The 26,657-nt window shown below is 39.2% G+C and overlaps 1 protein-coding gene across 5 annotated transcripts in view; it reads left to right on the forward strand.

Annotated features, from left to right (window-relative positions):
- The first annotated feature begins 2,016 nt into the window (after positions 1 to 2,016).
- Positions 2,017 to 26,657, forward strand: part of CMKLR2 (chemerin chemokine-like receptor 2) — a 47,135-nt gene continuing 22,494 nt past the window's right edge. For 2 of the 5 annotated variants that reach the window (XM_065930745.1, XM_065930742.1), the window contains exons 1-3: positions 2,601 to 2,769; positions 13,565 to 13,615; positions 19,269 to 19,335. The gene's annotated coding sequence lies outside the window, so the exon portion shown is untranslated. Of the gene's footprint in view, positions 2,320 to 2,600; positions 2,770 to 13,564; positions 13,616 to 19,268; positions 19,336 to 26,657 lie in introns of those variants that run through there. The other 3 variants (XM_065930744.1, XM_065930741.1, XM_065930743.1) reach the window with 2 other exon arrangements.

Raw genomic sequence — 26,657 nt, forward strand, 5'->3', positions numbered from 1 at the left:
CCTTCCTAGTTACATTAAGAGCTTGGCATTTGGAATCAGAATGCCTAGGACTGAACTCCAACTCTGCAACTCACAGGAGAGGCTCTCTTAACAGATCCCCAATGACCTGACTCAGCAGCTTAACCAATGCAGGTGAGTTAATGTCTAGTATACCTGAGCACTTCAGTTTTAACTACTTTTGAATAAAAGATCAAGTATAAGGCAAGCCTTAGGACTTTGAAGCGGAGCTCCTCAGACACAGCGCATACAGATTAGGGCTGATTAAGAGAGAGATTTTATTTACTATCCTTGATTTGGGAGGACCAATTTCAAAGCTAAGTAAGCATCTGTCACAACTTTGTTGTTTTAGGTGGTAACTAAAACAGAAAACTAAAAAGGCTGATCCTTTCCTGGGTTTCAGTGTGATTACTGTGCTTGGAGCACAGTAAATGCTTGTGAAATGTCATTTCTTTTGTCTTTTTTGCTACCTGATGCTTCACATTCCACTACTAGAAAATAAATCTAAAGCCATATAAAGGAACCAAAACTTCCTGAAAAAGCTTCTTCTATAAAAGTGTCTTTTATGGATGAAATTGTGCTTTTGTGTGATTATAGAAGACAACAAATAACTCAGTAAATACGAATATAGCTGATGCCAAGGGGTAGGAATTAGTGAGTGGATATCACCTCCATCAGGTATCACCTCCTTCAATGACTCAGATAACATTGACAAGTAATATGCCAAGACTATTAATATTTCTCTAGAATCAAGGACTGGGGGCAAACATGGGAGAGTGTACATACCTAGGGGGCTGAGGGACATTTGTAGTTTGAGAAATCATACCCACTCCATCCCCCAGTGTTATCCCAGTCTGCACCCACCCCACTCTCACCAACCTCCCCCCAACAGAGGATTGTATTTTTTTATTTTTTGGACTTCATCTTGTAGAGGGGGGGAAATAATTTTCCTTCAACCTTTCAATATACTTGGCTAAATCTGCCACTGCAAATAAAAGAGAGATTAACAGGGGGAAATTTTTTAATTATGTACATACAGAAACCCCACTTAAGAGAAGATTGAAAATAATATTACATCCTGAACTAAGGAAAAGGATGGGGTCTGCGGCTTAAAGGTGTGGGAAGGCAGTTCATGGACTGGTGAAAACAGGAATTGTTTGGTAAACTGAGGTGGCTGGGTCCAGAAGTTAAGTCTCAAATGAAAAAGAGGAATCACTGTCTTCCTGATACCGGCCCCCTTTCTAATGTAAATTTCCTTTACAAATGTAAGATTTCCCTTACAAATGGGTAACTTCTACTCAGTTTTTGGAGCTTTTCCTGAGCTTGAAGTTTCTTAAAATAAAAATCTCAAAATAATTCTTAGTCTTCAACAAGGCACCTTTCAGGGTGACCCATTCTGCTAAGCCCTCAAAACTCACAGCAATCAGATAGAAATTGTGTTTTCTGGCCTCTCACATCTCACAGTGTTCAATTAGATTGGCTAACGTTTTAAAACCTAGTAATGTTCACATGGACAAGCTGATGTTTGACCTTAAGAAAATCGAGTTAGCGCTACAGATGGAGACGCTAATTGCATCAAGGCTGGCTTCCTAGTGTGAAGTATCAGCCTCCACATTTATTCTCTGAGTCCTGCTTCAGGTACACAGATGAAATGAGAGATAAGAATCAGATCTTTAACTCCCCGAGGCCTGGAAAATTCTCTCTCAACCCACCTCAATAAAGAAATAAAAAAATTAAAATATTAATTCATACTTAACTATTGTGTGATTCTGATTCCTCCCACTGAAACCCAGGAAATAAAAATCTCTTTCCTAATGAGTCCTGGGTACATTTGAAGAGCTCTGCTTAGAGGTTCTATGGTTCTTTTCCTGCCAACGTTGGCATGAACTTTAAATTGACTTTTAGTAAGCAAAAGCCCATCCAAACAAAGGAGGGATTGGTGCCTCCCCCATCACTGGTTTCCAGCCTGAGGCGCTGCAGCCAACAGCAATGATCTCCTTTCAGGGAACAAACCTCTGATACACACGTGTATTTGCTGGGCAGAAGAATTAATCTGTGCAGTGTGTTCGCTGCTTACTTTTCTCCTGGAATACATGATGAATTTTTATGGAGGGTAGAGGAGGAAGGGAAAACCACATTCAAGTGAAACCCTACATCATTCTCCTCTACAGTGTCATTTCAAAAGCCAGATAAAAGCCGAATGAGGCGGCTGGGGAAATTGTCCAACGTAGCTGTTCTGAAAACCACCCTCCATTTCATTCTGGAGCAGGGAAGTTACACCCAGACATCACAAAAGCTTCTCTCCTCACAGAAAATTAACTGGTAAGTGCTCTCTTGTTTTCCTCACACTGACACGTTTGCAGCTGACCTGATGAGGATGACTGCAGATGATTTATTTACAAAGCAGTATTTGGACTAACTACCAGCTGGCAAAAAAGAAAAAGGAAAACGACTCCTGATAGCTTATGAAGCGCTCTCCGTGAAAATTTTTGGCCCTGTCAAAAGTGTTTAGGAAGAGTGGAACAGCTGTGATTAAATCTGAAACTCAGAGAACAGGACAAGGTTGCTGGGGTGGGATGGGGGAGTTGGGAAGGCACAAAGAAGAACTTTCAGTCATTTCATCAGCTTTTACCTAGAAAATTACAGCTCATAAATGCAGTTATGACTCAGAAATGTCTAACATCATTAGTGGAAAGCTCACTGTAGTGAAATCGAGTAGGAGGAAACGGTGCTCTGAAGTGAAAACTGATTTTGCCCGCTTTGGATTACATGGTAGGAGAAAAGTTCTAAATTGAGTTGTAATGTGGCTTGGTTTTCTCCTTTTTAAAATGAATAGCTTGTGGTTCTTCAATACAAACGTTTCTTTGTTGCTTCTGCGTTTTTGAAATCTCATTATCAATTGCCTGTTGTAGGAATTGGTATCTGGGCTCATCTAATGCAGGACGATGGTTCACTGAAGGGATGTATGTAGGAGAAAAGGTTGGGCTAACCCTGGGGAGTCAGATAACTGTGCACCCATTGCTCTTTGTCAATAGTTTATTCTTTTCCTCCAAATGAAAACTAATGAAAATTTGATGATAGAACTTTGACCATCAGTTACTCTCTTAAGTTGGCCATCCTTCCTTCAAACGAACTCATTTGCCCAACCTTCCACCAACTTGTTGCTAAATTAAGCCACTAGTGTGTTTTGTTTTGTGAAAAAGTCAACAGACATCTCAAATTACCTAGTTCGAGTAATTATTCTTTTTGTATAATACTCATCATGTTGGCACTTTTTCCAGACACTGAACGATTTTTAACTTTTTTCACAAATATTATTCATGATTTTATCTAAAATTTAAGTTCTTTAGTTTATAAAGAATGCCATACCTTTTCTGTGTTACTTTACCACTAACTGTCATCTCCCTGAGAGACAGTTATTTAACCCAACATTCCCCTCTCAAAGGCTACAGCAGTTGAAGCTAACTCACAGAAGTAATTCTGAAATAAGAAAAGTCTTGTGCTCAAAGACTTTTTTTCTGAATTGTTTACAATTTAAAAAAATTAAAAGCAATCTAAATATCCAGCAGTAGATAGCTGCTTAAGAGGTGGGTGGGAGGGAGGGGATTATATGTATGTGTGTGTATGTATATATATATATCTGATTCACATTGCTATTCAGCAGAAACTAACACAATATTGTAAAGCAATTATACTCCAATCATTAAGAAAATAAAGCTACTTAAGCTTATATATTATTTCAGTGAAATGTTTAAGTTATTAGGCAATAATAATAATTTGGAGGAATATGTTGCATTATGGACGAGTGCTCATATTTTAATACTGACAATGACTGTAATTATGTAAAAAGTAAATGGAGATGAAAAAATTGAAGAAAATACAGAAAATTGAAAACAGCTGTTAAGCTAATGGTGAACTGATGATTTATCAGGGAAGAAAAACTTTTCCTCTACCCTCTTAAATTCAGTTTCTGAAGGCTTATGAATTAAACTAATAAATGACAGATGATGGACTTCACAGAAAAATGTCATTCAAAGGGATGGCTGGAATTGGGGGCTGGTACACCGTCTTAAAGGGAAGGGAAGAGAAAGAAGGACACTTAAAGGAATACAAGTGGCTTCTTAAATATCTAAATAAGGAAGGAGGTGGAGAAAGGGCACTTGCGGGAAAACAAATGATTTTGAGAAACATAAATGAACCTTTAGGAGAATAGATGGGCAACAGGGTAGTTTGCGTGATATTATCTGTTTGGATCTGTTGTGGAGACTTCTCCATGGAGGTTAAGAGTCAACCTTTCCTGGCTGCTCCTGGGGAGGGGGTTTATGACAACTGAGTTCTTTTGGGACCTCACATGCCTTCTGCTCAAGATAATTTTTATGCCACAGTGGCACATGCTGGACCTCTTCAGGTGATATATCCTTTCTTTTTCCCCAAACTTTCTCTCTAATAGTCCATTATTTGTATAATTTTAAAACTTTATAATATTGAAAATTCCCATCTATTTTTTTTTTTCTTCAGGTCTTTAACCTGAAGATCTGAAAGTGAAACCCTTCAGTCTGGTGGAGGCTCTTCCATTCTAATTCATCCAGTTTCTTTGGAGACGTTAACTTGAGCAAAGGTTTCTGCCCATGAGACGTCTCTTTATTTATTTATTTATTTATTTTGAGCCACCTTTTTAAAAATGTACTGAAGCATAGATGACTACCAACATTGTGTTTAATTTCTGCTCTATAGCACAGTGACTCAGTTATACATATATATTTTTTTTTTTCCATACTCTTTTCCACCATGTTTTATCACAGCATATTGAATACAGTTCCCTGTGCCATAGAACAAGTAAGACCTTGTGTTTATTTGTCCTATGTGTAGTAGTTTGCATCTACTAATCCCAAATTCCCAACCCTTCCTTCCCCCACTCCTTCCTTCCCCCTCTCCTACTGCCTCACAAATCTTCTAATGAAAGTAGTAAAAGCCAAGGCCACAATAGTATAAAAATTTTTATAGTATAAAATATAGTTTTATACTATATAATATATACTATATAATATGTATATTATACATATAAAATTTTTAAGATAGAAAAAAAGCAAAACTAGCTAAATGCAAATAAATAACACAGCATCCTCTTAAATTGGACAATTTCTAAACATTCCCCAAATCTTTGGCTGCATAGCATTGTTAAACTTGCACTTTTGAAATTGTCTGTCACCCCAGACTTTAATCCCAGCTCTGTTTCTGGCTTATTTTGTGACTTGAGGCTGAGCAAACTTCCTGGAACTCAGTTTCCTTTGGTCTTAAATAAACCTGATGGTCTAGGTTCCTTCGAGCCCTCCAGTCTCACCTCTTACCCTTTTTCCAACCTCTGCTTATTAAGTCATTGTTCAATGTGATATATATAATAGGGTCCTTATACAAACAGTGGATACCTAATAAATATTCAGTGAAACAAATTTTTAATTCAGATTCTATGTTTTCATATTCTTCAATTATCATAGTATGTTCTGATTATTCCATGATACTCAAATAAGATGAAAAATGCTCTTCATTGTTGAAGAAAATAGTGTCAGTAGAAAAAAAGTAAACATGAGTCAGGCACACACTTTTTGCTAAGAATTGTGCAGTCCTTCCTTCAGCCTGGGCTTCCCTGGTAGCTCAGCTGGTAAAGAATCTGCCTGCAATGCAGGAGACCCTGGTTCGATTCCTGGGTCAGGAAGATAACAATGGAGAAGGGATAGGCTACCCACTCCAGTATTCCTGGGGCTTCCCTGGTGGCTCAGCTGGTAAAGAATCCACCTGCAATGCGGGAGACCTGGGTTCAATCCCTGGGTTGGGAAGATCCCCTGGAGAAAGAAAAGGCTACCCACTCCAGTATTCTGGCCTGGAGAATTCCATGGACTGTATAGTCCATGGGGTCGCAAAGAGTCAGACACAACTGAGCGACCTTCACTCACTGAGGTATGGTGTTTAAATTGAAGACGGAAGTAGAGTAGAAAAAGAATTCAGACCCCTCAGTGGTTTCAGAGGACTTTTAGAACACCAAAAATGAGAGACCTTACTGGTATTGCTGGCAAGAATGCAACCATAGATGACAACATTCGAGAAAGTAATCTATTTAATGAAGTTTAGCATATAAAGAGTTAAATAAAGAGGTCATAATCTTCTCTCAGGAATCATGAAGAAGCAAAGCTTATCCTGTGTTCTTTAAAAGGCCTCAAGGGTTACTCTCTGAAGCTTTACTTTGGCATTTCTTCTTATGTAAGAAACAAAAGGAAAATTTAAGAAGTGTCCATGGTCACCCAGGCCATCATTCAGTATAATAACCATATCATCTGGGTGTTAGAGAGGTAGAAAACTTCCCTTCTTATTTCCAGAGTTGTTTGGCTGGTGTAATAATTTTTTTTTTTTCAATTATTTGTATTAGTTGGAGGCTAATTACCTCGCAACATTGCAGTGGGTTTTGTCATACATTGACATGAATCAGCCATGGAGTTACATGTATTCCCCATCCCGATCCCCCCTCCCACCTCCCCCCTGGTGTAATAATTAAATAAAACTGATTAACAAGAGAAAAACTAATTTCATGTGTACGGGAGTCCATATAATATGAAATTCAAAGCAGTAACCAAGGCAGGCAGCTTGTATACCTTTTAGACGAAGAATAAATTTGTGAAGAATTGATAGGACAAAGAAGTTTGGATTTGGAGTAGTGAATTAGTGAAGTAACAAGTTTTGTTTCTACAGTCTTCTTGGCCCCAAATTCCCTATTTCTGGGAATAAAGATGCTTTCTACCCTCCTGATAAGGGGGCGGGGGGGGCTACCTTTCACATAGGAGGGTTATTTCCTGCTTTGGGGACAAAGAACGGTCAGAGTATCCTTGTACCAGCTGTTTCTCACATAACTTTAACTCAGAATAACCTATATGCCAAAGTGGCATATTTGAGGGTGGCATATTCTGCCCCCCTTCAGTACAGTTCCTCCATTTTTAAATGCTTTATACAGTTGCATATAACAGACTCCAACATTCAACAAAAAGTCATCATTATAAACAGAATAATTACTGAAGTGTTTGAGGAACACTAGGGGGTGCATGAGGGCTTGGGATAAAGGCAGAGTTAATACTAAAAGGAGAGGGCTTTATGAAGAAGGACTTTTGCATGGACTATGCAACCTGGCAGCCCAGAAAAGAGAGAATCCAAGTCAAGTCTAATAATATGTGCTGGGCTGAATTTTCATTCGGACCTAAGGGCATGAAATATAATTTGTATGTGAAATTAGATTACTAGACCTAGTAGAAAGCACTTATAATATAACATCCTTAATTTTCATAAATCTTTCTCTTCGGCAGTTAATGATAAACCTCTATTTCAGTGGAAAACATATGGTCATGGAGCATTCTGCTTATTGTGTAACTAAAGAGTTGACACGGATTTTTTTTAATGAGGTTGTACTATTTGAAAGGGCTGTTATTTGTCCTGGACGATTTTTGACCTAATAAAATGGCAGTGTCATATGCTTCAACATAAAATATGGATTATGAATTTAATAAAATAGAAAGATATATCTATATTATTTATTTTATTGCATAAATATTTGTTTAATTTGTATATTTTATTCATACACACGATATAGTTAACTATGTCTAACACTAAAACTATACTCCACATACCATAGTTTTGAGGATGGAAAAAGCACTTCCTCCTTCATTCACTAAACTTTTATTGAGTACCTACTATGTTTCCTGCACTCTCTGTTCTGTATTTGAGAAACACAAAGGAGTAAAGCTTTATCTTTATCACCTTACTCTTGAGACTTTCAACATTTAGCAAGGGAGATAAACACACAGATGGTTACTACAGAGAGCATGTGTACAAGGATTAAGAAGGAAGTCCCCGAAGTCAGACCTAGAAGTCTTGTCTGGACTTCACTGCTGGGGTCCAGCCTTGGCAGGATCCAGGGGATACCCTCAGGATGAACGGCGTCTGTGAGAGAAAGACGTGAGACCCGCCTTGATAGGGCCGAGTCTGCGGGGGAGAGAGAGAGAAAGAGAGAGAGAGAGAGACACCAGACGGGGGTGCAGCAGGGTCTGGCAGAGTCTGGCAATGCTTTATTTTTTACCGTGGCTTTTATACCCTAAATTAGTACATTTCTAAGGAGAAGATAGTTTAACATTACATCAGCTTGTTCTTCACGAAACCAGGGTATTTTCTGCATGCTTCTTTGTTTATGAGGGTCTCGTACATTATCTTCTGGCCTTGGGGCCTATTGACATTTTATGACCTAGGTGAATGCAAAGCTGTTTTCCCTAATCTATTCTTTAATGAACACAAAGCTCAGTCCTTTTGCAGAACTTATCAGTTAAATTTATCTAAAAGGTTTACCACACAAAGACTCTGCAGCTCCAGTGAGGCAGCCCCTGTTTAGCATTCCTGGTTAAAATGAACAATTCTAAACTCTTACTTTTCTAAATCTTTAACTATAACCACGTTTAGAATAATATTTTATGTTCTCTAATAGGGCTTCCTCACTCCTGAAGGGCTCTGTGCCTATTAGGGCCTTTTGTGTGATCAGGTTCTTTATGCTGTTTATGATTAAGGTGTTGTCATGTGCATTAGTACGCATTTGCCAAGCAGGCTAGAATGCCAGCAAAGGGGTCTAAACTGAAACGCTCCTTTCATCCTGGATAATCTTATAGGATACCACCGTCCAACGGACATATTAATTAAAGTTCTAAGTTGATTCTGTTTGGAAAGAGATTGGGGAAGGCCTTCTACCCGTGTCACAGAAATTAGGGAGTAGTCTAATATAGCAAGCATCAGAAAGACAGAGATCATTTTTAAGGTGAGTGCCGGGGCAGCTTTTCGAAATCCCTGAAGCCCTGATCTGCCTTGCTTGTCAGGGTGCGACCTTGTCATGGGTGGGATCTCGTGTGCTGGCTCCCGGCACTTCACACTTTTGCTAATTGCCCAACCTCCCTTAGCCTCATAGAGATAACAGCAGTACCTCACAGGGTTGTTGTGAGAATGAATGAAAATGCAGTTGCTAAGTGCTGTAGTACATGTAACAAGTGGTCAGGAGAGGTTACCATATTACTGTGATGTGTTAAGTGGTGTCATTTCATTTGGTATGCTTCATTTGCTTCCTTTTGAATGTAGTTAGGTAAACTGTTCTTAATTATAAGCCATACGTTACTGTATGTAATTTGCTCCTGAAAATAGTTTAGAGAAAAATCTCATCACCTTTCCCTGTAAGTGGGACTTGTTTTCATTCAAAAACCCTGATCTAATGAAGTGGCTGGACAGATTTAAAACATCTCTAAGGAGTGAGATTCATCATTCTTTTAACACCTTTAAAAAGAAAGAGGACCCGAGAACAAGAACTAATGGATTTGATGGTAATTAAGAGCTGAAATTTCCTTCTCAAACTCACCTTTGCCTTTCAGGCAAATATAAGTATTAGTTGTTGCCAAAATGCCCATGACTGTGAATGCCTTTTCTCAAAACCCACCAAATATGGGACTACCTTGGTGGCCCAGTGGTTAAGAATCCACCTCGCAACGCATGGGGGGTGGGTTCCATCCCTGATTGGGAAACTCAGACTCCACATGCCGCAGGGCAACTAAACCAGTGTGGCACAACTACTGAGCCCGCATGCTGCAACAAAAGATCCCAAGTGCTGCAAAAAGACCCAAGGCAGCCAAGTAAATAAATATATATATATTTTAAACCCCACTGAATAGTTTTACTGCCAGCCAATAAATATTTGTGCATGGGCGCTCAATTATGTTCGACTCTTTGTAGCCCTCCAGGTTCCTCTGCCCATGGAATTTTTCAGGCAAGGATACAGGGGTGAGTTGCCATTTTCCAACTCCAGGGGATCTTCCCGACCCAGGGATCAAACCCGCGTCTATTGTGTGTCCTGGATCGGCAGGTGGATTCTTTCCCACTGGCGCCACCTGGGGAGCAAAGGGAGTATGAAGAAAGTATCTGGGAATATGAAGGGACGTGAAACAACAGTCTGGGGGAGGAGAGATTCATCAAATAAACATTCAAATATATAAAAATTCTAAAGGAAGAGTGTAGAGCAGGGACCCTGATTTAGGTTGGGGGATAGACTTGTGGAGATCAGGAAAAAATTCACTTGGGAAAGTAATATCTAAAAACATAGCTTACCCTTTAGAAGAACTGATGATTTTCTCCCAATTCCAAACCACCAGCAAGTTCAGGAAATGAGTTTAGTCAAATAAATTGTTTGGTTACTTTATGGGAAATACTAAGGCTATAGAAATTGTTTATTGTATTACTCAAATGTATAGATAATACTAAATGTGACTCTGCTATTTGATTGTCATTCTGTCCCATACGGGCTTTCATTTCATTAACTATTCAAAATAAGACCATTCTCCTCTAGGGTAATTCTATCATTATCAACACACTCAGACACAAAAGGTATATTTAATTCAGTTTTTTACATTGAACAAACAAGAATATGGAAAACTTTGAAGATAGTAAAATGACTAAATTCTTCCTTGTTTGGGAGAGGTGCCTTGCTCTGGGATGGTATAAGGATTTCTCTTTGGTTTGCTTTTTCATTTCTAAGAGATTGAATAGGGAAGGAGGAACTTCAGTACATGCCTAACACTATTTATCTCTTAGGAGGGATCATAATATACCAAACACTATTTAAAAGTGTATTTTCATATCTCCTTACAAATGTATTCTATCCCCCAAAACACAGGAGGGGGTAGAGGAGATGATTGTGAAGAGTATCTCTTCATTTTAACTTTCTATTAGATTATTTATAAGAATATGCACACTCATTTATTTCAGTCTTAATTAAGCAAAAGCTTGATTTGTTAAAAACTAGGTCTATTTTCAAACATTGTCAAATGGAATTTGTACTGAGTACACTTCAATAATTTTCTAAAAAAGACAACTTCTTCCTTTTTACACTTTTCTCAAGCAGTCATTCATCAAACTTAAGAGAGCACCCAAACAGGATTTCTTTGGAAAAGCTCATTTTTTTCTTTTTTATGGGGCTTTTTTTATTTTTGCTTAGCCAGACAATTGATGTATTTTCTAACCAGTTGGATCACAGCAAGTCAGAGATTTCAGCAAGAAGCTCAGTTTACTTCATTCCCATCTTTATCACAAGAAATGAACTCAATCTACATAAATCATTTGACATAAAATAAATAAACTCCTTTAAATAGAATATTATCACAGGATCAAAATGTTCCCCTTTGGAAAGGAGAAAATGAGTGTAATGTAGCTTTACTGTCCCAGCAGGAAACCATTATTTTGTTGCTCCCATGGTTATCTTTCAACTAATGTTTTCTTTCAGGATGAAGCACAAATCCAGAATGTTATCTAAACTAATTACAAATAATATCATCAAATGAGCTCTCTGATTAGAACCAGTGATCATTAAACTAGCTGGAAGACCAAGAATTTGCTACCTTTCCACAAAACCATATGTTAGTTATGTGAATTATTTCATAGTACACCCTAATAAAAAAAGTATTAATGAAGTAAGATATAAAAATGATATTGCATATTTCCTGAGCTTTTACTATGATCTAGGCTCTGTGCTAGGCACTTTTATACATTATCTTGTGTAATTCTTACAACAACCCAGAGTGATTTGCTGATGGTATTTCTCCCATCACAGATGGGAGATCACAGATGAAGAAAACTAAAATTTAGTTCAGTTCAGTGGTTCAGTCATGTCTGGCTCTTTGCAACCCCATGGATTGCAGCACACCAGCCTTCCCTGTCCATTTCCAATACCCAGAACTTGCTCAAACTCATGTCCATTGAGTCAGTGATGCCATCTAACCATCTCATCCTCTGTCATCCCCTTCTCCTGCCTTCAAACTTTCCCAGCATCAGGGTCTTTTCCAATGAGTCAGTCTTCATAAGGTGGCCAAAGTATTGGAGCTTCAGTTTCAGCATCAGTACTTCCAATGAATATTCAGAACTGATTTCCTTTAGGATGGACTGGTTTGATCTCCCTGTAGTCCAAGGGACTCAAGAGCCTTCTCCAACACCACAGTTTGAAAGCATCAGTTCTTCGGCACTCATCTTTCTTTATGGCCCAACTCTCACATCCATACATGACTACTGGAAAAACCATAGCTTTGACTAGATGGACCTTTGTTGGCAAAGTAATGTCTCTGCTTTTTAATATGCTGTCTAGTGTGGTCATAGCTTTTCTTCCAAGGAGCAAGTATCTTTTAAGTTCATGACTGCAGTCACCATCAGCAGTGATTTTGAAGCCCCCCCCCCCAAAAAAAAATAAAGTCTGTTGCTATTTCCATTGTTTCCCCATCTATTTGCCATGAAGTGATGGGAACATATGCCATGATCTTCGTTTTTCGAATGTTGAGCTGTAAGCCAGCTTTTTCACTCTCTTTCACTTTCAACAAGAGGCTCTTTAGTTCCTCTTCACTTTCTGCCATAAGGGTGGTATCATCTGTGTATCTGAGGTTATTGATATTTCTTCCAGCAATCTTGATTCCAGCTTGTGCTTCATCCAGCCTGGCATTTCACATGATGTACTCTGCATATAAGTTAGATAAGCAGGGTGACAGTATACAGCCTTGACGTACTCCTTTCCTGATTTGGAACCAGTCTGTTGTTCCACATCTGGCTCTAACTGTTGCTTCTTGGCCTGCATACAGATTTCTCATGGGGGCAGGTCAGGTGGTCTGGTATTCCCATCTCTTTAATAATTTTACACAGTTTGTTGTGATCCTCACAATCAAAGGCTTTAGCTAGTCAATGAAGCAGAAGTAGATGTTTATAATAAAAAAAAATGGTACATGTGACCACTGTTATTGATTTGCTGATGTAGAGGAGGAAAAAAGGAAAACATCTTTCTTCCTCTTCTTCTAGATTCTCGGCTGGAGCAGCTATAAAAAAACACAGGTTAATAGGAGGAAAGCATTCAGATTTTTAAATATAAGTTTCACATGACATAAGAGCCTTCATAAGGAAATGAAGACCTGAGCAAATAGTTAAGTTTGAGTGTTTTTAAGCATACTAGGTTTGATGAAAAATGAAGAGTCATCGAGGAATGTGATAGGACAAAATGAATGTGAACTAAGAGTGGCAATTTGGGGGAAACTTAGCAAGGCTCTTCATTCAGATTCTACTCAGCATCCTTCCTTCTTTGGAGATAAAGATGTTCCTTTCCTTAGGGCATAAGGAGGGCACATTTCACTTGAGGATCTCATGTCCTGACTCAGGGGAGGGTCAGAAATCCTTCTTGCACCTGTTGTTCCTCATACTTCTTCAGCTTAAACTCTTGCATATACCACGGTGCCATTATTTGGGGTTAGCAGTAGAACCTCATCAGTATCTATGTTGGATTGAAGGGGGAAACGTGAAGTAGTACCTACAAATACAAAATAGGAAATAGACGTGCACTATTAACAGAGAGAAGACTGGAGACAGAAGTAATAGATGGCTGTGTGTCTGACACAGAGCTTCACTCCATTACAAAGTTTCCTTCTCACAGCTCCTTGAATCAATAAATATTATTATTATGTTATCCCTACTTTTACAGATGGAGAAATTGCCGCTTAGAGCTTTTGACTGACTTCCCAAGGCCACACAGGTGAGAGACAGAGAGATAGCAGTGGGTGGTAGCAAGAATCCAGATCTTAGTTCTCTGCCCAGGAACTGGACCTGGGATGAAAATCAGGAATCCCAGCCGCTAGTTCACCAGGGGCTAGAGGCTAGAAGCAAAATACCCCTGGCCCTTGCCCCCATTGAAAAGTGCATTTCTCAAGGAGGCAAAAACTGTAGAAACAGGTACAACGTTTATTTTTAGAAATACAGCACAGCAGGTGGGAGAGGACACAGAGAAATCGTTTGTTTCATTAAGACAGAAGCAAGACAGAGAGACACACCCGGAGAGAAAGGGTGTGAGCATCCTGGCCGATGAGGAGGAGTGTAGTAAACAGGTGGTTAAATCATTTACATAGGCAGTTCTGGGTCTTTGTTTACCTTTGGCCAATTATCTGTCTTCTCCCACCCTGTATCTGTCCTAGGACCCTCCCCAACATGCATGTGCAACTTTTTTCCAAGATGGATTCCAGCCCAGGGGCCTATGGAGGGACCTTGGCATCACCTACGCTGGGGTGGTGCCACCTCCTTTTTGACCCCTAAGGAGACTTTCTACACATGTGCAGTGTCTGTCTCCCTTGGCCCAAGAATGGGAAATACGTGATGTCTTGATCTTTTATCCTAACAGGGTTTAGCCTCTCTCTGTCCCTGCCATAACCATTATCTTAAAGTGTCCATAGGAGGCAAAGTCCAGCTGTTATTTGCATTCCAAGATGGAAGTAAATATCTAGCCCAGAGCCCACCTGCCTCCTTGCTCATGTAAAATGTAGGCTAGTTGTAAATGCCCAGCCTGGACCCCATCCATCTCCTGCCTCCAAAGTGACGCTGCAGTTAGAAGCCAAGGTCTGAATTCCATATATATATGTGTTAGTATGCTGTAATGTTCTTTATCTTTCTGGCTTATTTCACTCTGTATAATGGGGTCCAGTTTCATCCATCTCATTAGAACTGATTCAAATGAATTCTTTTTAACAGCTGAGTAATATTCCATGGTGTATATGTACCACAGCTTCCTTATCCATTCATCTGCTAATGGGCATCTAGGTTGCTTCCATCTGTGGGAGAAGGTGAGGGTGGGATGTTTCGAAAGAACAGCATATATATTATCTATAGTGAAACAGATCACCAGCCCAGGTGGGATGCATGAGACAAGTGCTCGGGCCTGGTGCACTGGGAGGACCCAGAGAAGTCGGGTGGAGAGGGAGGTGGGAGGGGGGATCGGGATGGGGAATATGTGTAACTCTATGGCTGATTCATGTCAATATATGACAAAACCCACTGAAATGTTGTGAAGTGATTAGCCTCCAACTAATAAAATAAAATAAAATAAAATAAAAAGAAGCCAAGGTCTGCCTGACCCCAGGGCTTTCCTTCCTACCCACCATAAAATGTGGCCCAGACAGGATTCTGATTGTTTCTGGATTACATCAAAGCACATGGTGAGGAGGGACTGGTAGGGAAGAAGGTAGTTTACCCAGGGTAACAAGACAGAAAGAAGACAGGCAGGGAAGACTGGACAAGGGGATGTAGAAGGAAAAGTCAACTCTACATAAACACCCGAATGGGTTTAGTTATCTCAGGGAATAGGGCAGGACAGGGCAGGTCTCTGGGCTGATCTCATAGAACTGAAATTTCTTGGGTGGCCGCTGGGACTTCTCTTCATCCTGCTTTGGTGAGGCAAATGGTGTATCCTCAGGATGAGGAAGGCATCCTGTGATCTCCAGCTGCAGCGCTGACCAGGCAAAGTGCCATGTCTAGCCAATTATTTTGAAGTTTGGGGGTGGCTAGAACATTGGTTTGGTTCCCTTTCTCTGAGTAGGGGCTGAAGGGATTAAGAGGCCTCAGTCTGACGGCAAAAAAAGAGAAAGCAAGAGAGATAAAACGAAAGCTGTACATACTTGAATGCTGTGTTAATGTCCTGGCTGTGTAAAACAATTGTACTAAGCTTCCAACAGTCATATCAAGGGCCTGGCTTTAACATACCGTTCTTAAAGAGAGCAGATAGGAATGAAGGGTGAAGGGAAAAGAGTCTGAGATCCCTAAATTTAGGAAGAATTTGCTTCAGCAGTACAAAAGTGGTGGTATCAGGATTTTCTCTCCTTCAGCCCTTCCCTGCTTGCCTGGTATTAGACTTCAACCAAGCCCTTGACCCCACCTCACCCCTTCCTCTAAATGAGTCCTAATGTTTCCTTCCTCTAAATATGTCCCCCTGTCCTAATGTTTAGTGGTATCATTACCCTAGGAGTGGAAGGTAAATTTAGATTTTGGAAATTCATGGCCAGAAAGAAACTTTATAGACACTTTTTAAAACACCTTACCAAAAAAAATAAAATAAAATAAAACACCTTACCACATCCCTACCTCCCTCTTCCTACTTTCATTTGTCCTCCCAAGGTTAGACTGATATTGTTTGAATAAAGACCTATTAAAAGACCTGACTTTTTTTTAAAAAAACAGGTAAATCATGACTCACATACAGATATAAAGTTAACATGTTTCAAAAACTTTTACTTAACTCATTAATTAATGATACAATCAGTTAAGACATTCAGTTCAGATCAGTTCAGTCACTCAGTCGTGTCCAACTCTTTGTGACCCCATGAATCAAAGCACGCCAGGCCTCCCTGTCCATCACCAACTCCTGGAGTTTACTCAAACCCATGTCCATCGAGTCGGTGATACCATCCAACCATCTCATCCTCTGTCATCCCCTTCTCCTCCTGCCCCCAATCCTTCCCAGCATTAGGGTCTTTTCCAACGAGTCAACTCTTTGCATCAGGTGGCCAAAGTACTGGAGTTTCAGCTTCAGCATCAGTCCTTCCAATGAACACCCAGGACTGATCTCCTTTAGGATGGACTGGGTGGATCTCCTTTCAGTCCAAGGGACTCTCAAGAGTCTTCTCTAACACCACAGTTCAATAGCATCAGTTTTTCGGTGCTCAGCTTTCTTCACAGTCCAACTCTCATATCCATATATGACCACTGGAAAAACCATAGCCTTGACTAGACGGACCTTTGTTGGCAAAGTAATGTCTCTGCTTTTAAATATGCTATCTAGGTTGGTCATAACTTTCCTTCCAAGGAGTAAGTGTCTCTTAATTTCATGGCTGCAATCACCATCTGCAGTGATTTTGGAGCCCCCAAAAATAAAGTCTGACACTCTTTCCACTGTCTCCCCATCTATTTCCCATGATTCCATGATCTTAGATTTCTGAATGTTAAGCTTTAAGCCAACTTTTTCACTCTCCGCTTTCACTTTCATCAAGAGGCTTTTTAGTTCATCTTCACTTTCTCCCATATGAGTGGTGTCATCTGCATATTTCTCCCGGCAATCTTGATTCCAGCTAGTGCTTCTTCCAGCCCAGCATTTCTCATGATCTACTCTGCATATAAGTTAAATAAGCAGGGTGACAATATACCACCTTGACGTACTCCTTTTCCTATTTGGAACAAGTCTGTTGTTCCACGTACGTTATAATGGGTTAAAAGGTGAATTCAAAGTCTCACACATGTATAGTATAGACCATTAGGACTGTTGAAATGGATTTATAAACAGTTGCAAAACTGGTCAATATTTATAGGAAAATAATCAATTGCATTTCACTAGACACAATTTATTTGTATTTCTCTGGAGGAGATTATTTGCATTATGAAAAGTTGTCTATAACTTTCATAAAAACTTTCATGATTGTAAAATACACAAAAGATAATGACAAGTGGAGAAAACCTGAAATAAAACCCCACCATAAATCATATTTTTCAAGATGTCTAAATATCATAAATCGTGTCTGACAGTGTACCTCTGTATTAAGACCACTTGTACTTACTGATTTTATCTCCAGTGTTCCACCTCCGTATGTCAAGAAGTTGAGGAGTATGGTCCTTTTTGAGCAGTATGATAAAATATCACTTTGAAAACACTTTAGATAGTTTGCTGATCTCATTTAAAAGGATAATTTTAGGTTGGTGGTTTTAGTCGCAAAGTTGTGTCCAACTCTTGCGACCCCATGGACTGTAGCCCGCCAGGCTCCTCTGTGCATGGGATTCTCCAGGCAAGAATACTGGAGTGGGTTGCCATTTTTAGGTTACTCCATGTAAAATAACTAATTACAAATTTAAACAAATTATTTTGGATAAAAGTTGCCTAGGGAGCAAGCAGCTTTTTAGATTTGAAAATGAGAAGGAGGGTGTTGGACAGGAAGTTAAAGATGAAAAATTGAAGTCTCTTAGTGATACTTCGCTTGACATTCTCTGTTTCTAAACTGGAAGTAGGAACAGTAAGGCTAGCAGAGCAGAATATAAAGCGTGCCCTGAGACACCAGCAGTGTATGCCTCTGGGGGACACTTTAGCCCCTGTTAGCCACCAGCACCATCAGCCCCCGTGGTCTGCAAGGAAGTGGCGATCATGAGAAAGCGTTTGTCTCATGTTTAACGCTTCCCCCCAGGCCCAGGTGGGGAAACATCCAAATGGGACAAAACGGATCCCCCCGGCTGCTGTGCCCTCTCCCACATCTGTTTAGCTTCCTCTTGGATCTTGCTCCAGTCCTGATTTCTGCATTCTGATTCCTGGCTCCAGTCCTGATTTCTGGCTCCAGTCCTGATTCCTGGCTCCAGTCCTGATTTCTGCATTCTGATTCCTGGCTCCAGTCCTGATTTCTGCATTCTGATTCCTCCTGCATCTTTATTCATTTCTGGTCTTGTGGAGTGTTGACCATTTGTTAATAAACAAGCTACATGCTTCGAAGTGTTGGCTTCTATAGCCGCCTGACTTCGCTCCTCCTCATGTAGTGGAGCGTTGGTTTTCCTAGCTTCAAGTCAGCTCGAAATTGTGTGGTGGTGGGTCCTCCCCTCCTAAGCCCTTAGTTGCATTGTCCTTTTTCCCTCAAGGTCACCCTGTACCTGAGTTCCCCAACAGGTTTGCATTCAAAAGGCTCTTTGCTGCCCCCTGCAGGAATCCAGAAGCACTACCTCAAACTACTTCCCACTTTAGCTTCACCCGGATTAACTACTTGGCTGTTGAAACAATCACAGAATTCAGATTCTCTCAATTTACAGTAAGAAAGAAAAAGGAAGCAAAAACAGTAAAGCGAGGTTATTTTTTTGGCCATAATGATAGGAGCGGATGTGTAGTAAGTAGAATTATTCATCTATACCAAAATTCCCAGGTGACGCTAGTGGTGAAGAACCCTCCTGCCAATGAAGGAGACATAAGAGTTGGGGGTTCAATCCCTGGGTTGGGAAAATCCCCTGGAGAAGGGAATGGCAACCTAGTCCAGTATTCTTGCCTGGAGAATCCCATGGACAGAGGAGCCTGGTGGGCTATAGTCCACACAGTCGCAGAGTCGGACATGACTGATGCGACTTAGCAAACACGCACCAAAATTATATTTATTTTAGATCTTCCTCAGTTGTTACCTTAACCAATATTCACTGAGCATAGTCCATGTTCTAGGAATTTATCTAGCAAGTAAGGGTATAGTAGAAAATTTAAAAAGACAAAGTTTTGGTACTCAGAGGTTACTAATAGGGTTTCTTAGAGTGAGGATGTAAATAATTAATGATTTACAGAGTTCTGCTTTACAGAGGGGAGAAAATTTGTGTCTCATTGGTATGCTAATCCGTGTTCTCTAAATTAATCACAGATAGAGTGACCAGAAAACTCACGACAGCAACCTGAAATAAAAGCATAATCTTGCAAGCCTTAAAGAGGTAAGCCATAGCAAACATCTTGACCTGTATTTCCTTTCTCAATTTTCATTATGAAAAATTTTAACATTCAGAGTTGAAAGAACAGGACAGAAAACAAACCATATGCTTGTAACCTATGTTAGTTGCATAACGTTTTGCTGTAGCTGGTTGATCTGTCATTATGTATGATTTCTTATTTGAAATTAATTTCAAGCATACAAAGTTGCAAGAAAAATAAAAAGAATCTTCTCATATTCCCTTTACCTAGATTTACTAACTTTTAAACTTTTGGTCCATTTGCCTTTTTTTTTTTCGGTCACTCTGCTTGGGCTCTGAGGTTTTAGTTCCCCAACCAAGGATCAACCACAGCCCTGGGCAGTGAGAACACAGAGTCCTAACTACTGACCCCTCCCTGCCCCATTTGCTTTTACTATACTCTATGTATGTGTATATGTTGTTTTTCTGAATCACTTGAAAGGAAGTTGCATACATTACGTCCCCTTTCCCCTATACTTTTCAGTGCCTATTTCTTAAGAACAAGGACATTCTGCTACATACCCACTGTACATTTACCAATTACAGTAAATTTAAAATTGATGCTGTATTTTTGGTACAATGGTAAAGAATACACCTGCCAATGCAGGAGGTGCAAGAGATACAGGTTTGATCCCTGGGTTGGGAAGATTCCCTGGAGAAAGAAATGGCAACCTGCTCCAGTATTCTTGCCTGGAAAATTCCATGGACAGAGGAGTCTGGTGGTCTATAGTTCAGGGGGTAGCAAAGAGTCGGACTCGACTGGGTGACTGAGTGTACACACACACATAGTTGATTTATGTGTTAGTTCCTGGTATACAGCAAAGTGATTCAGTTATACATATATATGCATTCTTTTTTATATATTTTCCATTATGGTTTATCACAGGGTATTGAATATAGTTCTCTGTGCTATACAGTAGGACCTTGTTGTTTATCCATTCTATGTGTAATAGTTTTGAGGCAGTCCTTTTTAAACTCTAATCTATAATCCATATTCTAGCTTTGTCAATTGATCTAGCAGTGTTATTTCTGGCTTTTTATTTTCCTGCAGTATAAGATGCTTGCCAGCATCACATATCTCATTAAAATTGTCATGTTTTAATGAAAATCTGTTTTAATCCAGAACATTTACACAGCCTTTTTTGACTTTGATGACATGGGCATTTTTAACGAAAACAGAACTTGAAAAAAAAAAAAGTTCTTCATTTGGAGTTTGTCTGATACCCATGTTGCGCTGCAGATTCAGTTCTCCTGGAAGAAAATCTGAATGGTCTTCTAGTTTAAGATGGAGTTTAGCGCTCAGACGTTTACTAGGCTGTCCCCTTAGGATCAACATCTGTGTGTGGAATGGGAGGTGGGGGGGGCATGGGGAACAACACAACCAGGCAGAGGGAGAGATCAAGCTGTAAGGTAGAACTGACAACCGACTGGACTCTCGCTGGACCTCTGAAGCTAGAATGGACTCATCAGATTCACCCTTCACTGGTCCAAGGTGACCAGGCCTTCCTACTTCCACCTTAATCATTGTTGGCAACTGGCTACTCTAGGAGGGTAGGGCCTTGGGCCAAGGGCCTGTACATAGTAGCAGCAGTCTCTGAAGGGCTGTTTTTTTTATAGATGGGGGCACTCTTTTGGCAGCTCTTCCAGGAGTGAGGGCAACAAATTTGTCCTTATAGAGGGATCTGGAGAATGCATTTCCATTCACCAAATTTCATGATTAAAATAGGATTTTTTCACTCCTATCTGGATGACTGCTATGTATGTGTATACATATATACGTACATTTTCTTTTTTATTGGAATGGACTATGATCCATAGTGTCACAAAGAATCAGACATAAATGAAGTGACTTAGCACGCATGCATGCACTTAGTTGATTTACAAGGTTGAGTTACAATAATTTCTGCTATACAGCAAAATGACCCAGTTATACATACACTTTTTAACATTCTTTTCCATTATGGTTTATCCTAGTGCTATATATATATTTTTCTGAATCTTTTGGAAGTTAGATTGTAGACTTCAGCCCTAAAAACGTCAGCATTTACCTAGAATAAAGAAGATTGTCCTACAAAGCATTATCATTAACACACCTAAGAAAATGAATAAAATATCTTAATGATATTCAATTCATATTAAAATTCCCCCCATTATTCTCAAAATATCTTTTATAGCTTTTTAAAATCAGTATCTAATCAATCATATTAAATCTCTAATCATACTAAACTCCCTTTCCCCCTTTTCTCTTTTTAACTAGAATAATCTTTCTTTTTCTGTGACAAAGCCATTCTAAGGAGACTGGGTCTGATGTCTTGAAGAAACTTCCTATTTTTGAGTGTATTTTGGTTTTTTTTTCAAATTTGGAAGTCATAAGACTTAATGTTGCAAGAACTGAGGATGTTGCTTTTTCTTAGATGATTTTAAGTATTAATACAGATGAAATAATTTTTAAAGATGTGGACTATCTTTGTTGGTGAAGGACAGGTAAGCCTAGCATGCTGCAGTCCAGTTCAGTTAAGTTGCTCAGTCATGTCCAACTCTTTGCGACCCCATGGACTGTAGTACTCCAGGCTTCCCTGTCCATCACCAACTCCCGGAACTTGCTCAAGCTCATATCCATCAAATCAGTGATGCCATCCAACCATCTCATCTTCTGTCATCCCCTTCTCCTCCCGCCTTCAATCTTTCCCAGCATCAGGGTCTTTTCCAATGAGTCAGTTCTTCCCATCAGGTGACCAAAGTGTTGGACCTTCAGCTTCAGCATCAGTCCTTCCAATGAATATTCAGAACTGATTTCCTTTAGTTGACTGGTTGGATCTCCTTGTTGTCCAAGGGACTCTCAAGAGTCTTCTCCAACACTCCAGTTCAAAAGCATCAATTCTTCGGCACTCAGCTTTTGTTATAGTTCAACTCTCACATCCATACATGACTACTGGAAAAACCATAGCTTTGACTAGATGGACCTTTGTTGGCAAAGTAATGTCTCTGTTTTTTAATATGCTGTCTAGGTTGGTCATAGCTTTTCTTCCAAGGAGCAAGCATCTTTTAATTTCATGGCTGTAATCACCATCGGCAGTGATTTTGGAGCCCCCAAAAAATAGTCTCTCACTGTTTCCATTGTTTCCCCATCTGTTTGCCATGAAGTGATGGGACCAGATGCCATGATCTTAGTTTTTTTAATGTTGAGCGAGTTTTAAGCCAGCTTTTTCACTCTCTTTCACTTTCATCAAGAGGCTCTTTATTTCTTCTTTGCTTTCTGCCATAAGGGCGGTATCATCTGTATATCTGAGGTTATTGATATTTCTCCCAACAATCTTGATTCCAGCTTGTGCTTCATCCAGCCTGGCATTTCACATGATGTACTCCGCATATAAGCTAAATAACCAGGGTGACAATATACAGCGTTGACGACGTACTCCTTTCAGTCCATGGGGTCACAAACAGTCAGACACGACTGAGTGACTGAACAACAATAATCTTTTTTAGAATAATAATTGAAGGCCTACTTTTATATCCATTATTAATTAAGGAGAGTCAAAGAGAAGTAAAGAGATAAAATGGTTTTTATACCATTTTTATTACATTTTTACAAAATTTAGTCAATATTTGTGCACAGGTGTGTTTGCGTGTGAAAGCATAACTAGAGTCTATTTAACTTTCACATCTTCTCTAAAAATAGTAAAGCAAAATAAAAAACCACTTAGTATTTCTGTAATTTTTTAAAATAGGAAATGACTCATTATCTCACCCTATCATATTATATTGTTTCATAATCATATTACTAAAGCTTTTTAGTCCTTTCATCTTAGGAGTCATTATAAACAGCTCTTATCCTCTTAAAATATTATGATTCATTCATTATAACATATTAAGAAAGATATGAGACAGAAGAATGTTTTCAGATTATTTCCAAACAGATTTTTTACCTAATGTCATTCAATTGAGCTAGTTATGAATTTTCTGATGGAAAATAAGTCTATTTCTGCTAGGTGTTTGTCAGAATACTTGCAAAATTTGTCAGTGCCACCATCTTGGCAGCTAACAAGAATACTTTCCTGTCTCCTCCTTCTTTTCTCCTTCTATTTTTAACAGAAAGAATTTACTGTTAAACCTATATTTTTACCCAAATTAAGATATATCCCATAAAAACTAAAAGAAGTGGGAAACCTAAATATAAAACTAAATATTTAATGTTATGAATAAGGATAAGATATAATAGACAACAGGTCAATTTTGCCTATTTTGAGCTAATCTATTTTGGTTCAGCACCATTCTTTGAGTCCTATTATGTTTAGGTTCCTGGACTGGACTGTACAGTCCCTGCACTGTGTGAGTCACAAATTTTATTTATTCATTTATTTATTCATTCCATTTTTATAGTCTCTAGCACTAAAGCAAGTTTAGGAAAGAGAAGGAGATGGTGGGAAATATATATGTTTTTTCATAGAGATTTACTAAGTGGTTATTCCTCTTCTTCGATTTCATAAGCTGAATTTTTAAAAGAACACCATGCTGTTTCAGTCAAATGGTTTCCAGACTCACAAAATATGCCAATTCAAACTCCCTATCCAGGTGACATGAACAGAATCGTGGAGCAAGGATCTCAGGAAATTCTGTCTTTCACAGAAGCAGTAATAAACTGGCAAAATGGTCAGAATCAAATTTTTCAGAACTCTGGAAGTTACCCAAAGACTTGCAACAATCTGGGGAGTGTTTGTCAAAGAGAAGGAGGAGGAAAAAGGAGAGGAGGAAAAACAGCTCAATCTCAGTAAAAGAAATGAGTTTTGTGTCTTTACAAAAAAATTTTTTTTTAATTTTTTGGCCACACCACTCAGCAGGTAAGATCCTAGTTCCGTAATCAGGAATCAAACCCATTCTCCCAGCATTTGAAGCATGGTTTCTTAACCACTGGACCAACAGGGAAGTCCCTCTATGGCATTTTTAACTTTCCCTAGTCCCATCTCATACTCTCCTGCTTTATGATATTCTTGAAAACCAGCAGCCTGCATTCAGGGTGAAGAACAGCAGCCTGAGAGCCAAGGGAAGGAACAGAAAGGGGTAGAGCTCTTTCAAAACTTCATCCCCAGAGAATTATTGTATGGTCTGTCTGTTGGATAGGAATTTTCCCTGGAAAATTCCACTTGCTTGGTGATTTATTTGACTTAACTCAGAGTTCATTCAGCGTGAAAATTTTTTTCCCCATAGACATTTTTCAAAAAAAATTACAGGCAGTTACTTAACTTTGCAGCTGCCTGAGGTGATGGATACCAGTTGGGTGAAAACATTAGACTAACCGAAAATAAAAACTGGGAATGAGATATACAGAGGGTCTTTTTGAAGCTTCTGAATCAAGAAGGCCACATGCATGTATGGATTGTGCTCATGCCCAAGACTCTGTCCACTGCCAAGAAAGACTTGAAAAGGCTCTAAGCTCTCACCTCTTGATGAACTTAAGATTCTGTGTAAGGGAGGTGAAGGCTAAGGCAGAGCTGAAAAATGCACCCCGCTCCCAACACGCACATAGAACCTCTCACCAAAAGCTGGGATGCTTGTTGATTCTAGGCATTTAAGGAAATTTCCAGGTCCTGAAACTCTGAGTTGATATATATTAGATCTTCTTCAGTCCTCATTTTTAGCCTTTCATATCTTGCATATCATCATCTTTCTATGCTACATTTTGAATAACTTCTTCAGATGTGTCTTCTAGTTTACATTCTCCCTTCAACTGGGTATAAACTACAATTTTGTGCATCCATTAAATTAAATTTCAAGGTTAACTCTGTAATTTCTAAAAGTTCTACTTGATTTATTTATTTTTTGGCCATGCCGTGTGGGTTCTTAGCTCCCCAACCAAGGTTGGAACCCATGCCTCTGCATTGGGAGCTCCGAGTCTTAACCACAGGACCACCAGGGAAGTCCATCTATTTGATTCTCTGTAAAACTTTTTTTCCCAAAAGTCAATATTCTGCATAAAATTCGAGTGGTGATGGGTGCTTCTGTCCTTTGTATTCGGTGTTTTAAAGTGTTCTTGTAAATTTCTGTTTTCTTGTGTATGAGATGGAAGGACTAGAGTAGATTACCTCTATTATCTTATCTCACTTCAAGGACTATGATTCTATGGTTTTTAGTCACCATGACTCCAACCACTTTCAAAGAAATCAAAGAATTGAAACTGATCTGTTAGGGAAGAGAACTCTCATTCCACAAACAATAATGGAAAAAGAAAAGTAACAGAAATAACAACCAGATATTTGGGGGTGAATATGGGATATAAGAAAATTGTTTCCCTTCGTTGTACATCACATATGAAAGAACTGTATAGTCTTTTCTTTTTACTCTCCATGCTACCCTATCCATCTTAGCAGGAAAAAGTAAATAAAAAAACACATAAAACACTTAGAGACAGCACCACATATATACATTGATGGATAGAAGACCATGGCTAAGCCACAGAATCAGCTGTACATCCTGACCCATAGCCAGGAGAGCCATCAAACTGTACCAAGTATAACATTAGAGTAACCAAAAAAGTTTCAGGATTGGCAGAACTTTAGACGTTAAGTCCAGTCACGTTTGATGTCAGAAAAACCTTCAGGTTATTGTTGTCTCATTAAACATCTCTTAAGAATGAGATCTGCAACATCATCTGACAAAAATTTGTACTAGACTGAAAGCTCACTGGCTTCATTTCATTACTATTTACCACAGTTTCACCGGGGCCTTGAACACATGGGAGGTACTCAGAAAATACCTAGTAAATGAACAAATGCCACTTTTAACAGCTATTTATAATCTTAAGAAAGTTTTGCCTTATACTGAGTTAAAATATCTCTTTCTCTCATAGTCTTAGCTTTACCCTCTGACCAGATAAAATATTTCCCGCCTCTGCATGAAAAAAATGTTACTCTGCTCTTTCTTTTCCAGAATAAATAGCTAGAACCAGGTCATCCAACACTCCTCCCATGATGTCATTTTAAGCTTTCCCTTCATCCTGTTCCCTCTCTTCTGGATATGTTCCAGTGTATCCTTCTTCATAAATTTAATTTCCAGGAAAGAACACAGTACCTCCAGGTGCATGCTGACAACTCAAGCAGAGTTGGACAAATACTCCCTCAATTCAATCAAAATAGCCTAGGGCAAATTCACTCCCCCTTCTGTTTTTCTAAACTGCAAAGCATCCCTTCCTTGACTTTCATTAAGCTCATGGTCAAGGAGAAAGTTTGTGTTAGGTAGAAATTTAGCATGTCCAGAGGTCAGAAGAGGTCACCCAAGGGCACTGATCTCAGTATATTTGGTGAATGGTGCCT

The sequence above is a fragment of the Muntiacus reevesi genome, chromosome 3 (genome assembly GCF_963930625.1).
Source record: "Muntiacus reevesi chromosome 3, mMunRee1.1, whole genome shotgun sequence".
NCBI classification, from domain to species: domain Eukaryota; kingdom Metazoa; phylum Chordata; class Mammalia; order Artiodactyla; family Cervidae; genus Muntiacus; species Muntiacus reevesi.